The sequence below is a fragment of the Thalassophryne amazonica genome, chromosome 19 (genome assembly GCF_902500255.1).
Source record: "Thalassophryne amazonica chromosome 19, fThaAma1.1, whole genome shotgun sequence".
In the NCBI taxonomy this organism is placed as follows: Eukaryota; Metazoa; Chordata; class Actinopteri; order Batrachoidiformes; family Batrachoididae; genus Thalassophryne; species Thalassophryne amazonica.
The window spans coordinates 70,840,746-70,861,230 of NC_047121.1; positions in this window are offsets into that span (position 1 = coordinate 70,840,746).

The following is a 20,485-nucleotide window of genomic DNA, read 5'->3' on the forward strand; positions in this document are numbered from 1 at the left end:
CACTCAGTAATCCCACAGTCTGTATACAATAAGGAGGGAGAACCTCCACCTCCAATCACACACTCGTGCAGCTCCTGTCTAACCACTTATCTGGTTGGGGTGTGAAGCAAAGCCGTCGCTGATCACACCAAACACCAATCCCACAGATAAGGAAAAACACCACAGGAAAACGGCTGCAAAGAAGTTCAGATTATTACTTAATGTAAGTCAGCAGAGAAGTTACCTGAATGGTAGCTGATTTCTCGGCGGGGAGGTGGAGTTGCAGTCCGGCCTTTATGGTGGTGGTGATGAGTAGTGGATGAGTGACAGCTGGTATGGATGATGAGTGACAGCTGTCACTCCTGGTCGCTCCGACGCCCTCTCGTGCTTGAAGCCCGCACTTCAAGCAGGGCGCCATCTTGTGGTGGTGGGCCAGCAGTACCTCCTCTTCAGCGGCCCACACAACACCGTGTTGTGTGACACAGCACAGCACTGCTCTTACAGACAGAGAGTAGACTTTGATGAATCTGCATGTGCAGCAGTCAGTGCTTGTGGGAGAGAAAAAAAAAAGCTTGAGTATCAATCTTTTTACATGAGGATCGTTCAATATTAGTACCAGCGTTGGCATCGATATTATTGATATTAGGATCAAGCCGCTCACCTCTAGGCTGGAGCCTATCCCAGCAGTCACAGGGCATGAGGCGTGGTGCACCCTGGACAGGACACCAGTCTGTCACAGGGCGACAAATAGACAAATAAACACATTCACACCTTCACACACACCTACGGACAATTTTTTTAAGTTTCCATTTCACCAAACCTGCATGTCCTTGGATGTGGGAGGAACCCGGAGCACCTGGAGGGAACCCACACAAACACAGGGAGAACATACAAACTCCACACAGAAAGGCCACGGGTGGAAATCGACCCCATGACCTTCTTGCTGTGAGACAACAGTGCTAACCACCAAGTCACTGTGCCGTCTACATTTTGAGCGGTGGTAAGTAAAAACACACTCATGAATTCATGCAACCAAAAACAGATAAGTACGGCATTTACAGTCTACGTAAGCCCATTGTTTTTTTGTTTGTTTGTTTGTTTGTTTTTATCAATCAAATACAAACAAAACAGGTACTGTACAAAATCTTGAAATGGCTACACACATAAAATTAAACAGTAAAAGAACATAAGGGGCTTATTGTATATATATATATATATATATATATATATATATGAAAATGAAATATAGGGCAACCGAACATTTACAGATCAATTTGTTCATAAAAGAAGCAGCGATCATCTCTCCAAAAGTGGTCAGGGGGCAGAGTAATCCAATGAATGTGAAAATCCATCAAATGTGAAACGGTAATTCTGTATCAGATTCCACATTGATACTTTCATATGGTAGCTTAAATTCACCCATTTCAGTGGCGGCACACAACTTTCTCTCACTCTGAGCTAACAGCGCTAACAGCTAGCAGCGCGCACAGCCGGGGTTCTGAAGAGTTGTGCATCTCGATAGTTCCGCGTCCCGACAATACTGCGCACGCAGGGCAGGAATGACATTTGACAGTCATCACATCTTGTCAGAACACCGGTCAGGGAGCGGAGTAATGCATCTTCTGCCACCGTTGTTGGAAAAATTACACGTATATAAGATATTATAGTGTCTGGGCTCTCACACGAATAACCAATCAGATTTGTGGAAAAAATGTAATTGGATTAGAATACAGTTTTAACTCATTTATCCAGTGAGTAATGTTCGGTTTGATCTTGAAAAAACATTTATGTCTGTAGTTGGATAAATCTTGTCCACTCTACACATGCACTGTATTCTACATCTGGATACTTTGTGTCCTTTTTGCCCTCTTTGGTAATGGCTGCTGTGCCCCTGTGCAGCCAGTCTGCCATCTGGCTTTTCTATGTGTAACTCTATGGTTTATCCTCAATATATGGTATTTTAATTTGGAGTCTACAAGATGTATTGTTTTTGAGTTATCTAACTAAAAACAAATAATAAAAAAGCATAGGAACAAATGCAGTTACTTTTGGCAGAAAAATCAACAAATATTCACCCTTATTGAGTTTAATTCTGACATTTGAGCGTCTTTTGTCGCGTTATGAATTATCAGTAATAATTCAGAAGTAATCTAAGTCCTTACTTTAGTTTTTTTTACTTCCAAAAAGTGCAAGAAAGAAACGGTTTGAGAAGCACTGATGCAGCGGATGTTGTTGGAAAAATGTCTGGCTGATGCCGTAAAGTGACAACACAACAAGTCTCGGGGATCAAATGGTGCGTTCGCTGCGTTCCTGTCGCCTCTGGGTAAGAAATAAAAAAGCCGCTCCTCATTAGGCCACATGCTAGTGTGTTTTTACTGACAGATCTGACGCGTTCTTACATCTCGCGTTTCTGTCGACAGAGGCTGCGCTGACTTTTTCATGTACGCGGGGCACGGTGCACTCGCTGCACTCGCTGCACTGAAATATTGCTGGTAAATTACAGTCTTGTAAGAGTGACAGCGGCTGCATTTCATACAAACGCTGTGAATACATAATGCACGGCATTGTCTGCATGAACCCTTTCACATGCTAATGCAAACCTTTCTGCAGATGTCTCAGAGGTATGTGCTTGTTGTCTGGCAGAGAGGTGGTTAAAAAAAAATCAAGTGGCTTCCATCAGTCAGGCATAATCAAGTATTAAACAAGCTCAACTTTAAAAATAGTTCACCTTCATGTGGTGAGAGAGGGGAGCTGAGGCACCACACAGCTTCATGATCACCAGAACTTTCCAGAAAATTGCCAGAAAAGCCTCAGAAGTTATTTACAGCCAGTCTCCAGACAGAAGTCCTATACCGAATGCATGGCAGAGTCATCAGGACCCGCTTGATTAACATGTCTGAAAGTATAACCGCTGCTACAGAAAATGCTCTGTGCAGCATTCAGGCCAGTAAATCCTGATCCACTTAACTGTAAACTGTTAAAGTCCTACAGGCCCCAAATTCTGCCTTTGTGAGATCAACGAAATGTGTATTTGTTGTTTTGCAGAAAGTTCACACATCCAATTATCGTTCTGCATCCAAAGCAGTATCGGTTATTGAGCTTAAACACGATGACTGGGTTAAATAAAGTCCATGGGCCAAGCAGGTTTTCAGTACCAGGAAGGCGACCAAACAACACTTAGAATCCAGCCTCAGTGTACCATGGCCTACACAAAAATGTATGAGAACATCACAGGGTGGTAGCTGTATCCAGGTAGGGGTCAAAATATAAAAATGCTCCAGTCATGTTGAAAACTATATCACATTATTTGTCTGATCATAATGATTCCAAAAAGGTATAGTTTGGACTATCTGTCATGGAATGTTCTGGAGTTATGGGGTAAAAACAGCAAAAATGGTGACAAAGCTCGGTTTCAGTTTCTACAGGGATCAAAAGTTAAAGTTCCTACAATTTCAGTAAAAAATAATGCAAATTATTATTTGGGTTGCTAGGGTTCTAATAAGGAATAGTTTGCACCATCTGTCATGCTTAGTTATCAAGTTACAGGGTAACACAGACCATCTGTCATTGAATTCAATGGATGTTGACCTTGTTTGACCTTTACTTTGGAGACCAAACATTCAACAGTCAAAACTATTCCGTTTATTAATCCTTTTATTTCAATCAATAAGTTACATCATTGTTTGCCCAGGGCACCAAGATCTGGTTTCATAAAGCAGTTAAATCTTGTTTTGATGTTAGTCATTGCACAAAGTGCTTAGTCGGCTAAACCTTCACATTAGCCAACTAAAGTTTTTAGCCTGGTACAGAGGAGGCTAGTCTTAATTTAGTTGATAAAACTTCAGTGTCTTACCTCAAAAAATGGCAGCAGGAGCAGGTGTTCCTGGAACCGGAATAATCCACTGGAGATGTTTACAGCCAGGCCTTCTTCAGGTTTTGATTGTGCTGAGGTTTTACACCTGTGGGACCTTTCGGCAGATTATCGGTGACACCATCCATGTCTCCAAGTCAACCATGTGTGCACCCCTATGACACTCGTATTCCTCCAAAAGTAGAGCTTCCTCTGCTTGTGGCCATGGTTGTAGCAGATGATGACCTCGGAAGTAAACAAAACTCTTGCGCATTTCATGCATTTCTTGGCAATGGCACTCATGAGGCTGCCATGCCTGTGAAAATCATTGACTAATGCAACATAGCTAATCTACAAGTTTAGCCACCAAAATGAAATGGAGATTAGACAACTAATGCTGGGCGACTAACCTTACTCGACTAAGTAAGTTTAGTAGACTAAAAGATTAGACTGTTTCATGAAACTGGGCCCAGGACCCTAAACACTTGGACCTTTGGTCTTCTGCAAAGTTCTCAGCATTGCCAAACACCTCTGTCAAGTGACCTCATGACTCCATAAACTCAACTCATGTCTCTCAATCTCAAAAGACAAGGACCCAGAGGCACGAATGTCAACGCAAGTGGACGTCTCTACAGGTTCAACACTTTCAACACATACGGATACACTTCTGATGGTCGGGTGCAGGAACTCACTGAAAGTCTTGGTCTTTGTCTTGATCCAGGTCAATCGCAAACCCAGACATTCTGACTCCTCACTCAGTGTATGTAGAATTATGGAATAACCTTTTTAATGTGGGGAGGCCTTCTCTCTAACCTTTTTTAGTTGCATTTCATTTCCTTCTTTTCTTGAATTGCTTCTAGTGTTGTTAGGGGACAAACCCTCACAGTGCTGGATGGTTGAGGTCTACATTCATTGCCTTTTCGAGTAGGCTGACCTGGGATCAGTGATCAGTTCAAATGCTCAGTGGTTCCTTTAAAGTAAGGTGAAACACAAATGTGATCTCAGACCAGAAATCCCAGTGTGAGGTGCTTGACAGGAGCTTAGGTGTTTGGTCTCACGTTTCTCTGGTGGCGCAATCATCGTTCTTCCCGCTGTTGACCCTCCAGCCTGCTGCTAAGTCTAAATAAACACTGGCTCGGTTTAGGCTGGCTCTCCCATTTATCCTGTCACTACTACTCACCCTTATCTGATGCAAACCACAGAGTGCACTGTGTAACAAAATCCCCACCCCATACTTATAAACACAGCCTCCTCCGCCTTCATGCATTAAGACCCCAACAATTAAGGTCAATTATATGTCACCATTAGCTGAATATTGAATGACTTTTTAGGAAAAGGGATTTTATTTTTAATTTATCAATGAGTTCCATATATAGTTGGGTTCGTTAATAAGGCAGATAAGCTCAGGCTTCCCATCCGATGACGACGATGAGGACCAATCCCAAGAACCATTATAACTGGGCATTGGGCATTATAACTATCTATGATTGAATGCTGTGGCTTTGCACAAGCATTGGTGTTGCTAACCTGGTATCTGTTTTGTTCAGCTTGAATGCACTGCAAAATGTGTTCTTTCAGGGATGATTTTGGCATGCTTCAGTTAAACAAGTGTAAATGGAGCCAATGAAAGAAAAGGAGTTTCTGAACTAGCTTGTGGATCTTCTCTGTTGTCAATGCAATTTAATGTGATCTTCCCTGGCCCATACACTTTTGCCTCAACCATTCTCTCTCTCTCTCTCTCTCTCTCTCTCTGTCTCTCTCTCTCTCTCTCTCTCTCTCTCTCTCTCTCTCTCTCTCTCTCTCTCTCTCTCTATATATATATATATATATATATATCTTTGATTAAACCAGTTTACATCATGTAAACAAAACGACACAAGCAGGAACAGCAGTAGGCAATAAAGGTCAAAGAAATTAATTATCTGCTGGGAAAAATGGTTTCATAACATGCACAATTCCACTGTCAAGTGTACTAGACCTTAACCAATGTAATGGAAAATTGGCCTTGACATATTATTGATTTAAAATTAATTACCAAAGAAACCGTTGTTTGTTAAATAGCAACACAAAACAAACAACAAAAACAAACGTTAAATTTTATAATTTTCATTAATGATGCATCGACGAGAATCTATGTTTGAAATTTTGGGGTGGGGGTGGAAATAATGCGAAAGACAAAAGAGAGAGGGTGCAAAAAAAGAAATGCAAAATGTGTGACCTCATGGGAATCATCTGCTGGCTTCAACCAGAAGTTCTAACACACAATTTAGTGACCTATTAAGAGCATTATGGGCCCCTCATCCACATCGGCCCTCAGCCATGGTAATCTGGCCTATCCTCTTAAAAGTGGAATTGATTGAAAGAATTGATCTTCTCTGGGTTGGCAGACACAGCCTCAATAATTACCTCACGTAAATCTCTGCAATCATGTATGAAATGTCAGGATCTTCTTCTCCCATGGTGCCTGTCTCAGCTGCAGCAGCTCATTGGATGCTTTAGGGATCAGGCAGCAATTGTACTGGGATTGATAAGAGGAGGACTGGGATGAAGCAGAAAAAATAGGGACATGCCATAAGCAGCCCAGGGGAAAACATATTAGGACCTAACTTATAGTGTACGCAAATTAGGGACGTTACATACACTGGAATAAAAAGTAGTCAACTCATGTTCTTATATAAAAATACAGCCTCTAGAATATGTATAATGTTTGATGAGGGTATAATGCTGCATGCCTTTGCATGTCCAAAGTCAGTTTTAATTTAATTTAACCTTTACTGAGCCAGGTTAGTCCCACTGAGATCGAGATCTCTTTTGCAAGGGAGACCTGGACAATTATAAAGTTTCCAATTAATCTAACCTTCATGTCTTTAGATCAGGGGTCACCAACCCTGTTCCTGGAGAGCACCTGCTCTGCATGTTTTCCACATCTACCCACTCAAGTCACACCTGATTTTTTTAAAAGCGGTGTTTTCCAGCTCTTGATTGGCTGAGTGTACCTGATAGCGTGAATTGCCTGGGAGTGGAACAGCAGGGTAGGTACCCTCCAGGAACAACGTTGGTCACCCCTGCTTTACAGGGTATGTAACCCTTGCTTTAGATAAACTGGAGGAAACCCACGCAAACACAGGGAGAACATGCCACAGGTGGGAATTGAACCCATGTCCTTCTTGCTGTGAGGCAACAGTGCTAACCGCTAAGTCACTGCACTGCCAATAATTCCAAACCTGCATTTCTCATGTCCGATCTAAAGTTCCGGTGTATTTCCTCGGGAAAAGGACACTGAGCTCCTTTCCATGATATTTTTGTTTGCAATCTTAGATGGAGAATTGGCAGCCGGTCCACTCTGTGTCAGCCTGATCCCATCAGATCTCAGAAGGTAAGCAGTGCGGTACCCGGTTAGTACTTGGATGGGAGACCTCTTTGGAACACCAGTGGCTGTGTGTGTTTCTCCAGGTTACACTGGAGGTGGGTCAGGAAGGCCATCCGGCGTAAAACTTGTGCCAAATACCAATGCGGATCTGGCTGTATCCGCTGTGGCGACCCCAAACAAAACAAAACAACAACTTAGATGGAGAATTCCCATGAGTTTGCAACCCACCATCATACTGTCAGCAACGTCAAGATCCACAACTCAAGTTGGTACCTGTTAAATACCTGTCAAACACTACACACAAGTAAAATATTAAAGGATTATTAACCAGACTGCAAGGTCTGTACGGGGAAATATCAGACCGACGTGTTAGTACGGACCGAGAGCTAGCGATATTCCTCTACAGACCGAGCAAGCGAAGTTAATACTTTGTTTATTATATGGCTGTTTTATATATATATATATATATATATATATATATATATATATATATATATATATATGTAAACACACAAACTTACACTGTCACCCGAATATGAAAGCTGCTGACGGCTCGTAGTCCAACTTGTTCGCTTCACCTCCATGAAGAACTTGCTAACAGATGATCCGGTCATTAATTGCTACGCTTTCAATCTGTGTGTTTTTTCAGATCATGTATATATGGAGTATTTTTTATTTGTTTTTACTTCTGTTTTTAATTATGTATTTGAATTTTTTTAATTCATTTTTAATTATTCATTTAATTTTTATGTTGAATTGTATCATGTAAGGCACCTTGAGAAAGCTTTTTGCTGTGATTTGGTGCATTATGAGCTAATTAAATAGAATTTTTTATGTCCGACTTGGATTTTTTTTTTTATCATGTTTTTTTGCCGCCTGATTAGTAAAGAAAATATGCGTTGCGGACCAATTGTCATGGAAACCGGTCTGGATATGGGAAATTATCATATACCTATAAATGATATGCCAGTATCATTGGATAAAACACTAAAGAATAAATAGCAATACACCCTTTTCACGGACGGGTAATATTTTTCATACCACCCGAGTAATCAGCCAATCCGGACAGTGGAGCGGCGCCACGACGAAGAGGCGCGGTCAGAGGAACTGTGAAATACTGGTGAGTCACTATTAATAATTTCTTATGTGTCCAACCTCATAGGTTGATCGTTAAAATTAAATTTGTTAGTTCTAAAAGCCATCATAATTATTTTTAGGAAAACGTTCTATTTTTTTCTACTAAGGTTTGAACTTTGAGTGTTTACACAGGAGAGAAAAGTGAGAAAATGTTAATGCCTGTTTGAGAAAAGTGTATAAAGTGTGTAGTGAGAGGTTTTACAGCCTTTAAACATCTGTAACTGTAAAAAATAACGCTGACTACTTTGTGGATTTCGCGTATCGCGTGTTATTTTTAGAACGTAACTCCCGCGATAAACGAGGGACCACTGTATATGATAAAATCGTTATCAAGTTGTTCACCAATGAATATGTGTAAAAAGCCATATTCATTGGTGAACAACTTGATAACTGATAATATCCAACCGATAATGCTTACCGCTTATCATTCACTGTGTATCATGACATATTAATTTCTGCATAGAGCACAGGACACAAAAAACTTTAAACGTTTAATTTTTGCTGTCTGATTCACTTGTCCTTTGCATCCCTCACGCTGTTGTGGCGTTGAGCTTCATCGTCTCTGCACTGGGTTGCTTCCACGTGGTGTCGTCATGACGCTGCATGACGCAACTCGAAGTGGGCCCGGTGCGAAAGGGGCTTATGACGTAAGGTCAGTGACCTCAGTCTGTATGGATCTTGCCAGAGCTTCCTTTAGAGCTTTTATTGCAGTTTTCCAAGTGAAAGCACTTTTTTTATATGACATCCAAGTACAATGGAACAGAGCATAAGTAGGTGTGATGATAAGCTTAGCATAAATACATTTGCTGTATTCCAGCACCCAACAACCCAAGCACCCATTTCTGATTGACTGTTATTCATCAGTCCCTTTTGTCTTGGCTAAACAGACATTCAGTATGCAGCAACAGAGGCCTGAAAAGCAGCTGCAAAGATGGGAGGGTGCAGGATTAGGGCCCGAGCCTGACTCAGATGGGGCATTTCCATGACAGTGATCTGTGCCACGGCTTAACAGCCCGCCCCTGTTTATGCTTTTTTGGAGCAGAAGCCAGAATCCCTCCCAGTGACAGATGGCCTTTCAGCCACAAAGTGCAGTGTTTAGACTCAGCTTGCTCTGGGGCAAGACAGCAAAGCTCTGATGACACAGCATTCAGCAAACAACTCCCAGATGTAGAGGTGATGGACGCAGAAAGCGCGCAAAATTGGCTGACCCACAAGCAACAAACCGAATGACTACACCAGGCGAAATCATTCCAGCAACGGTGGGAAAGGCTAAACGAGGGACTCCAGAGATAATGACGGGGCTCACAAACCAAACAACTGGCTCAGTTTAAAGATACATGGAACAACTCGATTTAGATTCAACTGAGTTCAATCAAGAGCTTGAGCTTACTTCAGGCCAAATGCCCCCCAACTGAATCAATATAACCTGAAAAGGCGAGGAATCGGTTCTGCCTCTAATTAAGAGGATTGTTAAAATTGGTCAGTTGAAGTGTAAAGCGATTTCTTTACGTGCACTCAGGGCAAAGCTGCAGATTTTGCATTGGAGGGTAAACAGTGAGTGAAAAGGACCAGCTGCTGGAGAGAATTAGCCTAGTCTCATCTGATCCAATACAAACCAAGTGCTGCTAACTCATAGAAAAGAAAAAAAAAAAAATCTGGCCTGACCCAGACTGACCCCTCATACAAAGCCAGAGAGGCCCTGGAAGCAGGGAATTAATTGCAGCCCACAAAGCCATATCTTAAATAGGAACGAGCTGCAGGCTCAGAAGTGTTGCAGGCTGAACATTAGCAAGACCTAAAATTGAATATTATGGGGAAAAAAAGGCACCCAGCAAATAAAAGAAACCTCAGCTGAGAAGGTAACTGGAGAATTTGGCACCATGTGCTTTTGATCAATGCAGCGTTTAAAGACATGCAAGTTCGGTGGGGCGAAACATGCCTACTTTAAAAAAGGTGAATAATTAGTGAATCGAGAATGGATTTCACTATTATTCCAGTATATTATAGCAAGTGACACAACTGAAAATATCCTTTCAAGAAAAGTCAGAGATGTCAGAGTTTATTGGAAAGGTAAAAGCTGAATATTCCCAAAGAGAGTACCAAAGAGAGAGAGAAAGAGTTACATGTATGACAGGACAACTTTCCAGACATGGTTCTTTAGATATTGTCTGGCGTACATATGAGAAAACAGTTTTCGTCAAAATCGGCCCCAAAGAGAGCTCCAGCAATACAGTGACATGCAAGATCTCACTGCATTGTTGCATCATCGACCGCCCTACAAAATCATCCTTGGTCCAAATTAATACCACCCAGACAGACAAACAGTCCAACCCATCTCCCAAAAGTAGTCAACTGCAGTATCAGAAGCAGCCAGGTGATATATGGGTGTCCCCTTGGTTTTGTCCAATTGAAAAGTGGCACATGGCCATAGTGTCATAATTGGTGATCCCAAACAATGCAAGTAGTAAGTCTCATCTCGATGTGACCCTTCACATTTTTGCAACAACATGCACATATGTCACCCATTTAAGAAGCTGGATGACCGCTATGGCAGTGGTAAGACAACAAGTTACTTGATAGCAGGATATCCAACCGTGAAGCTGATACCGTGCACTGACAGTGCCGTCAAGTTGATTACTGTGCACAACTATATACAATTATAGACTTTTGATGACGTGTACACACGATTATGCGGAACTGGTCCTGACCAGGTCTGCATGCCATCCCATGCCATCCCATGCCATCCCATGCCATCCCATCCCATCCCACAGAGGCCTTGACATCAGTGAACCCTATCCTGACCAGGTCCGCATAATCACGGGTAAACCTCATCAAAAGTCTATAACTGCTTTATTATATGGTAAACAAGAAAACTGGGAGTTTGTCAAACATATTAAAACTGAAAAATCAATCTCAAGTTTCAGCTCTTTATTATTACTGTCATACTGCACCAACTGACATCCCATCGATGGACTGGAGACGCCTGTTAAGTCTGTGACGAAGAGTCATCAGGCTTGTTTTCTTATAAAGTTCGCCATTCACCTGTCTAGCTTCCACATAAAATCGACCAAGTACTCCGTCAAGCATCCGTCTGTCATAAGTTTTAAAGTTGGGCGCATGTCCTTTTTCAGTGACATACTTGCGAAACAGGTTGGCTGCTGACTGCGTATTTCTGCAGGTGTTCTTCGCATCTTTTTTGTGTAAAATTCGTTTTAAGTCAGCATCGCTAACAGACGCAAACCTGTCTTCTGCCATCTTGTCAACAAACTGACAGCCAAAGTAGGCATTGTATCTCGTTATCTGATTGGTCGTTAACGATAGAAGGCGTTGCTCCATTAGCTAACGTGAGGTGTACTCGTTTCGCACGTGCGGTCTACTTGGCTCCACCAGCGGTCAACTTGACATGTAGTACAGCTCAGAAAGTGGCGAATGGGCCAATCAGAAGTTGGCAAAATCCCATACCATATAATAAACAGCAAAATTGACCAATGTACCAACACCTACCAAAATGCACGATGCATTCAAGCTTATCATATTTTGCCAAACAGATATGAGATTGATCCCAGTTGAGTTTATGACCAGTATCGCATACTGTTACAAAAGATAGAAAGATAGAACTTTATTGATCCCTTGGGAAGAATTCCTGAGGGAAATTCAGGTTCCAGCAGCATTGTATAGCAGCACAAAGGGTAAAAAGCACACAGAGTATCAAAAGTAAACATAAAAAACAATTTGCGAAATGAAAATACAAATATAAATACCAGAAAAGCTGCTCACTACTGGCTTACTGGTTACTACTGTTCTTCTCCTTCCTGTCCACTGTCTTCCTATTATTTTGAGTGAGGAGTTGTGCAGTCGGATGGCTTGAGGCAAATGTTGTTGTATTTTGTATCCTGACAAAGTTCGACCTATTTGACTCCTTATGGACATTCATTCATTTTCTTTTCCCCGCTTATGCCAGTTAGGGGTTAACCAAACCCACACAAACATGGGAAAAACATGCAAACTCCACACAGAAAGGGTGCAGAGCAATCCCAGGACCTTCTCGATGTGAGGCAACAGCGCTAACCACTAAGCCACCACACTGCATCCTCACGGATATGAACGGGAAAAAAGAAAGGATTGTGTGAGCCAATTCTTGAAAAAAATGGAGTATCCTCCCACCTTCTCTTCCAGGTATCATTCTTCTCACAAAAGTAGCCCATAAAAATGGCCATCTCCTCACATCTTGTTGTGATTGTTTAGAGAGTGAAGGCGTTATACACCATGTTTACTCTGGCTGTTCACTCTTCAAACCCACACGGTAGGAGCCGCCTAAATTGGCCTCTCGCACCATATAGATTTTCCATCACAACACTGCATCTAAAGAAGACACAGGGAAGAAAGCAAGGTAAGACCAGAAGCAGAACATTCACCAGTCTGATTATTGGTTCTACTGTCTTCCTTACATAAAATACATACTCAGATTAATAGGCCAGATAATGCAGAATGACGGCTAATTGCAGGGAGACAAAGACGCCTTATCAGTCCTACAAGTGTCTTGATGGCTTTTGTATTCTTCTATTCTATTGCAATAGAAAGGTACTTTGGTAGCTTGTACTTAGGAAGCAGTGGTCTAAAGGTAGAGAAGTTGCCATGCGATTGGATGGTTGCAGGATCAAGCCTTTAATGGGACGGACATGAATGGACAACTAATGGACCATTAGTTAAACCTAACAGCTAACGTTAGCTTATCGAGCCGGCTGCAGCTCCGTTTGTCATAGCTAACAACATAGTCGGTTCTGTTTGGGAAGCTAACATTAATACACACTTTTGTTTACATTGTTTGTTATATGTATTTGTTGTTAATGCTGTTATTGTAGGATGAAGCGACGCTATTGTACTTTATACGCCAGTTACCGCTTTGTTTAGCTTTGTTGGCTAGCAAGGTACGGTTGGCTAGTTAACCGCTAAATTAACGGTACCTCATCTGGCTATACTTTTGTGATTTACACTTTTATTTTACAGGGTGTAGATTTTTAATGGTTCTTCAGTTTATGGGTTCTTTAATAGATCTCAGTAGATAGTATCTAACTTTGGGGTTTCCATTAGAAAGCATGTACAGTATGTATTTTGTCTTCCTATAGTAAGCTAGCAGGGTGAACTTTAGATAGAAACCTAAAACATATTACATCATAGTTTCTATTTCTATAATAACATAACCATATTTATAGCTTAGCCTACTAGCTATAATTTAGTTTTACAACAACTCTACAGACTAGGTAGATGTATACTACAATCTTCTCCTGTATGAATATTTACATTTCAGGAGCTAACTCCTATAATATTATGTAGTAACTATATTTCTTGTATATGTTGTTTACTACCCTGATTAAGTAAATGTCACTTATATACATGATGTCCATTTTCTTGAGCCGCTTCGGTGGGTAGGGAGAGTTCCCATGGGATAAAAAAGCTTTTCAAACTACCATCTTGGTTCTCAAGACCAGGCACCTAAGTAGCTATTCTCTACTTTTTTTTAGATATACTTTACACTAGTAGAGTTCTACCTTAGATTTGGAATGTATACTAGACGATAGACCTTACCGAATTTTCATGTGCTAAATGTAAGCCCATGGGGCAAGCTTAAAACATCAATATAAACTGGTTGAAGTTGCTATACATTTATGTCCTAAGTCAAAAACTGAACCCAAAAACATCTAACATAGTCGTGTTGTGACATACTGATGGCCCTCTTGGATTTACATAGTAGGTGTTATGATCCAGGTACCATGGGGAGCAAGAACTCATTTCTCAAGCTTACGGATGTCAATGGATCAATCCGAACTTAAGAAAAAAAAAAATCTGTCTTACTTGGTGTCAATAACCTGAATATTAACGTTTTCATTCCTTCCTGTCCTAAGAAGTACCTTTGAAGAGCAACTGTTTACCAATCCAAAAAAAAAAGTTGCTATTTCAATAGTGTAGCACCAGGCCAAATGGCTCTGCGGCTCTGCACTAGACCATGAAAGTTATTGACTTCTTCTGCCAACCTATATGAGCATCATAAATGTGAAAGATGAACACTCCACAGCCACGGATTATATATTAGGTGCAGCAGTTGTGGACGTGGAGCAACACAGCTTATTAAAAATAAACACCGTATATTATCTCCATGTTAGTGCACAAATGTAATAATTCCTGCTGCTGTGCATAGACACACAGAGAATGTAATCACATGACAAGAGAGTGATGGGACTGCTGTTGTTGTGGAGGGTGTGCTTCACTGGCTGCACGAGAAACAAGAAGGGTTTATTTCTTTTTTCATTCCACCTTTTGAGCTGGGAGCCAAGGTTTTGAATGGCTGTGACCTCCGTGGCCTCTGCTGGCAGCTACTGGCCTCCAACCCTCCAGCTGTCCATCGCTCTCACTCAGCACACAAGCCGCCGTCCCTGCTCGGGCGAGAGGCGAGAGGAGCAGCACCCCTCTGGGCCTATAAGCACTGACCTCCAGGCCAACAGCACAACACCACAGGCATTATGGTGGAGTTCCCACATGAGCATCAGACCATGACAAGAAGGGAAGAAAAGGGACGGAAAGCGAGGAAAATTAACTCAGGAGGTGAGGATACGTAGAAAGAAACAAAAAAAAAAACTGGAGGGCCATAAGATGGATGATTTTCACATGGGCTCGAAAATTGGAAGTAAAAAAAAAACAGATATGTGGGGAATGAACAGAGAAAGGAGAGTAAAACAATGATGCGGGGAAGGACATGGTTTCAAACAGTCCATCTCTGTTTTTCTGTTTGTCTGCCAGGACGAGATATCGAGAGCAGTTAATGAAATATCTTAGAGAAGAAGGTCTTGGGTAAAAGAAAAGCTGCTTAAACGTTGGTATGGATCCAGATCTTGCCTTTTATGTTTCAGCCTTAATCACGAGTCCTTTGATCTTGATCCTGCCATTGACCTGTGGTTCTTTACCCCAATTCCTTTGGTGCTGGTTACAAACAGACAAACTAACAGAAACATAAATTCACCATTTTGGTAAAGATCAAAGATGAGTGATCAGGATCAAAGCTTAGGGACCAAGATTAATGTACAACAGTCAGGATCAAAGATTAGCAATTGGGATACAAAATCCAGATCAAAGAGCAAATCAATAATGCGTGATCTGGATCAAAGGTCAGTAATCAAGTTAAAAAAATATTTCAAGATGAGAGATTAGTGATCAATATAAATGTATAGTAGTCAGGAGCAAAACTCAGCAACCAGGATCAAAGATCAAAATCAAAGCTCAGATTAATGATGAGTAATCAGGTCAAAGCTCAATGATCAATAGTGAAAGACAATGATCAGAATCAAATTTATGAATTAAGCATCAGATCAAAGATGAAAAATCATGATCAAAGCTTGGTGATCAAGATCATTATTGAGTCATCAGGATGAAATTCCAGATACTGTGATCAAAAGATCAATATACAATGATCCTAATTAAAGATTAGACATTGGGATCAAATTTGTGGATCAAAGATCAGGTCAAAGATGAGTGATCAACATCAAGAATCAGTGATTGAGACTGAAACAACAATCAGGCTCAAAGATCAGAATTAAAAAAAAATCAGCAATAGGGATCAAAGATCAGAATCAAAGATTAGATTAGTTATGAGTGATCAAGATCAAAGATCAGTTATCAAGACTGAAACATAATCAGGATCCAAGGTCAGGAAGATGAACAGTCAAAGATGAGTGATAAGGAATGAAGTTCATGACTAAGATCATACATAAGCAATCGAGATTGAAGAATCTTTTCCAAGAGACCAAAGATACAACACTCATGAATAAAAAGAAAGATGAAACGAAAACATCAAAAAACATGTAAACAGAGAACTGTTGGACCTTGCAGGTATGCAGTTCTGGATCCACAGTCTTTTTTCTTCTTCTTCCTGTTACTTTCATTCTTGCTTCCTTCCATCTCCTAATTTTTCTTTGTGCTGCTCCTTTCTTTCTATCTATCCTTGCTTTCACCACTATCCCTTGTTTCCCTTCTTTTGTGCTTTCCTTTCTTCCATGTCTCTTAATCCTTCCTTCCTCCCTTCCTTCCTTCCTTCCTCTTGAGGTCACCGACAGGATAGTGCTTCCACACATAGCAAACATTAGCCTATAGCTTTGTTTTGCAGTGAAATGTCATGACCTCGGGTCTACCTCGCATTAGAGCAACGCAAACAAAGACTACAGCAACTTGAGAAAGCTTTAAGATTGGCTCTAATTTGATGAGAGCTTGTTTGTGGGAGTGTGGAGGAGGAACGCCAGTGAAGGGAGAGCGAGTTAAAACATTCCTCTGTACGGGATGAAAGCCTCCGAGGACCATCGGTTCACTATGAAATGTGATGATCCCTCTTCACATACACACACACACACACACACACACACACACACACACACACACAGAGTTCAGACACACACAGAGTGTGAAAGGACTCCATGAATGTTTTTTTTTTCCATAAAAACACCATTCCCATTCTTCATCTCTTTACATTGGACACTGGATATTTTGAAATTGCATTCTGTCTGTCAGAAACTCTGTGGGGGGATATCAGAGTTCATTTCCATACATTTGACCGAGGCTCACAGCTGAGTGATTGACTGATTTTATCACTGAATTGGAGCTGAGTATCAAAGTGTCAGTTAAATCGTGTTGTGTGTGTGTGTGTGTGTGTGTGTGTGGCCTTCTTGTGTCTGTGTGTCTGCTTGTATTGTGAGTGTAACAGCACACATGCGTCTGGTTGGTTGGTGGGTGTTGGCACGGTTATGGTGCCCTGCTGGGACCAACCCTGTCCATGCCGCCTGGTGGAGGTGACAAGCTGTGGCATGTATACACACACACACGGAGCAGCTGCTCCTTTTGCAGCTGCTGCTGTCGCCCAACCCAGAAATCTGTGTTCCAAATGAGGGAGACAGGGGAGGGACCTGGTGAAAGGAGAGAAATTATGAGTTTCAGGAGATGTGAGCAGTAACAACAAGAAGGGAGAAAAACCTGACAAAATAAAAATATAACACAATGATATATATATATATATATATATATATATATATATATATATATATATATATATATATATATATATATATATATATATATACACTGATGTCTGCAAAATGTCTTGTAAATCACTCCAGAGGTGTTATCAGGTTACAAAAATAGTGTTTTCAGTTTTAGAAGTGTGTCTTTCTCACTAGCTTTTATATAATATATGGCAAAGAGGTTATATTTACACACAAACAAAGCACAGTTTTGTAGCTAGCTAGACCAACCTGTGATGTCATCACATTAACGTCCATGAAATATCTTGTAAATCACTTCAGAGGTGTTATCAGGTTACAAAAACAGCATTTTCAGTTTTAGAAGTGTTTATTTCTTGATAGCTTTTACATAATATATGACAAAGAGGTTATATTTACACACAAACTAAACAGAGCTCACAGCTAGCTGGATCAGCCTGTGACATCAATCAATCAATCAATCAATTTTTTATATAGCGCCAAATCACAACAAACAGTTGCCCCAAGGCGCTTTATATTGTAAGGCAAGGCCATACAGTAATTATGTAAAACCCCAACGGTCAAAACGACCCCCTGTGAGCAAGCACTTGGCTACAGTGGGAAGGAAAAACTCCCTTTTAACAGGAAGAAACCTCCAGCAGAACCAGGCTCAGGGAGGGGCAGTCTTCTGCTGGGACTGGTTGGGGCTGAGGGACCACGCTAACATCAGCGACATGTCTTGTAAATCAGCAGAGGTGTTATCAGGTTCCAAAAACAGCATTTTCAGTTTTAGAAGTATTTATTTCTTGCTAGCTTTAACATAATATATGACAGAGGTTATATTTACACACAAACTTTGCAGCTAGGTAGATCAGTCTGTGATGTCACCATGCTAATGTCTGCAAAATATCTTGTAAATCACTTCAGAGATGTAATGAGGGTACAAAAACAGCATTTTCAGAGTGTTTATTTCTCACTAGCTTTTACATAATATATGACAAAGAGGTTATATTTACACATAAACAAAACAGAGCTCGCAGCTAGCTAGATCAGCCTGTGACATAACCATGCTAACATCCATGAAATGTCTTGTAAATCACTTCAGTGGTGTTATCAGGTTCCAAAAACAGCACTTTCAGTTTTAGATCTGTGTCTTTCTCACTAGCTTTTACATAATATATGGCAAAGAGGTTATACTGTATTTACACACAAACAAAGCACAGTTTTGCAGCTAGCAAGACCAACCGGTGACGTCACCACGCTAATGTCCGCAAAATGTCTTGTAAATCACTTCAGAGGTGTTATCGGGTTACAAAAATAGTGTTTTCAGTTTTAGAAGTGTTTATTTCTCACTAGCTTTTACATAACATATGACAAATAGGTTATACTTACACACAAATGAAACAGAGCTCATAGCTAGCTAGATCAGCCTGTGACGTCATCACGCTATCGTCCATGAAATATCTTGTCAATCACTTCCGAGATGTTATCAGGTTACAAAAACAGCATTTTCAGTTTTAGAAGTGTTTATTTCTTGCTAGCTTTTATATATGACAAAGAGGTTATATTTACACACAAACTTTGCAGCTAGCTAGATCAGTCTGTGGCATCACCACGCTAATGTTCACGAAATGTCTTGTAAATCACTTCAGAGGTGTTATCAGGTTCCAAAAACAGCATTTTCAGTTTTAGAAGTGTTTATTTCTTGCTAGCTTTTATATATGACAAAGAGGTTATATTTACACACAAACTTTGCAGCTAGCTAGATCAGTCTGTGGCATCACCACGCTAATGTTCACGAAATGTCTTGTAAATCACTTCAGAGGTGTTATCAGGTTCCAAAAACAGCATTTTCAGTTTTAGAAGTGTTTATTTCTTGCTAGCTTTTATATATGACAAAGAGGTTATATTTACACACAAACTTTGCAGCTAGCTAGATCAGTCTGTGGCATCACCACGCTAATGTTCACGAAATGTCTTGTAAATCACTTCAGAGGTGTTATCAGGTTCCAAAAACAGCATTTTCAGTTTTAGAAGTGTTTATTTCTTGCTAGCTTTTATATATGACAAAGAGGTTATATTTACACACAAACTTTGCAGCTAGCTAGATCAGTCTGTGGCATCACCACGCTAATGTTCACGAAATGTCTTGTAAATCACTTCAGAGGTGTTATCAGGTTCCAAAAACAGCATTTTCAGTTTTAGAAGTGTTTATTTCTCACTAGCTTTTACATAATATGACAAACTATGATGACAAATATGATACACTTTTTATTGTATGTGTTCTTATGATGTTATTCTTGTTATGTCATGTCTGTAATCATGCTTATTTTATGCTGCTGCCTGTCTTGGCCAGGTCTCCCTCGAAAAAGAGGGTTTTAATCTCAGTGAAACCTTCTGGTTAAATAAAGGTTAAAGTAAAAAAATAAATAAATAAACTAAGAGGTTATATTTACACATAAACAACACAGAGTTTGCAGCTAGTGATTAGACGTATACTGAGCACAGATAGACAGACAAATGGATGGACAGATGGAAAGACTGCTGGGCGGACCGACAGATGGATGCAAAGTCTTTGCAATATCCGATGGCAGTATTTGATGGCCTTAAGTAATGAAAAGACCAGGAAAAAATTCAGGTATCAATTCAAGTTGTAGCATCGTTTGAACTGGTATATCTGGAGTTGATGGTCTGGTTTGACTGTCAGTTGTCAATCAACTCACTTGGTCCACAAATGTAACAGATCTGGGAAACACAGGACACTGTTTGTCTAGTCAATAACAACGAAATCACAAATTTGAATCCTTATTGAACTGTTGAGAGAGACAAACACAAGTACAGATTTTTAGAAGACGATGGTCAACTGTAGTTACTTTCATCCTTTATGGGTATTTTGAGTCATTTCCATTTTTGAGTGGTCTAATATGCACAAAATAAAGGTGTATTACTTTTACTTTTATTGCACACATGATAATTTGTGCCAAATGGGGGAAAAAAATAAAATAAAAACTTTTAAAAGTTTCAAGAAAATGAATGGGCTTCAAATTGACCAAAAATAATGAAATAAATAAAATTCATTATAAAACTCTCAAAATATTTGGGTGAACTTAAAATTTTAAGTTCCATATTTTT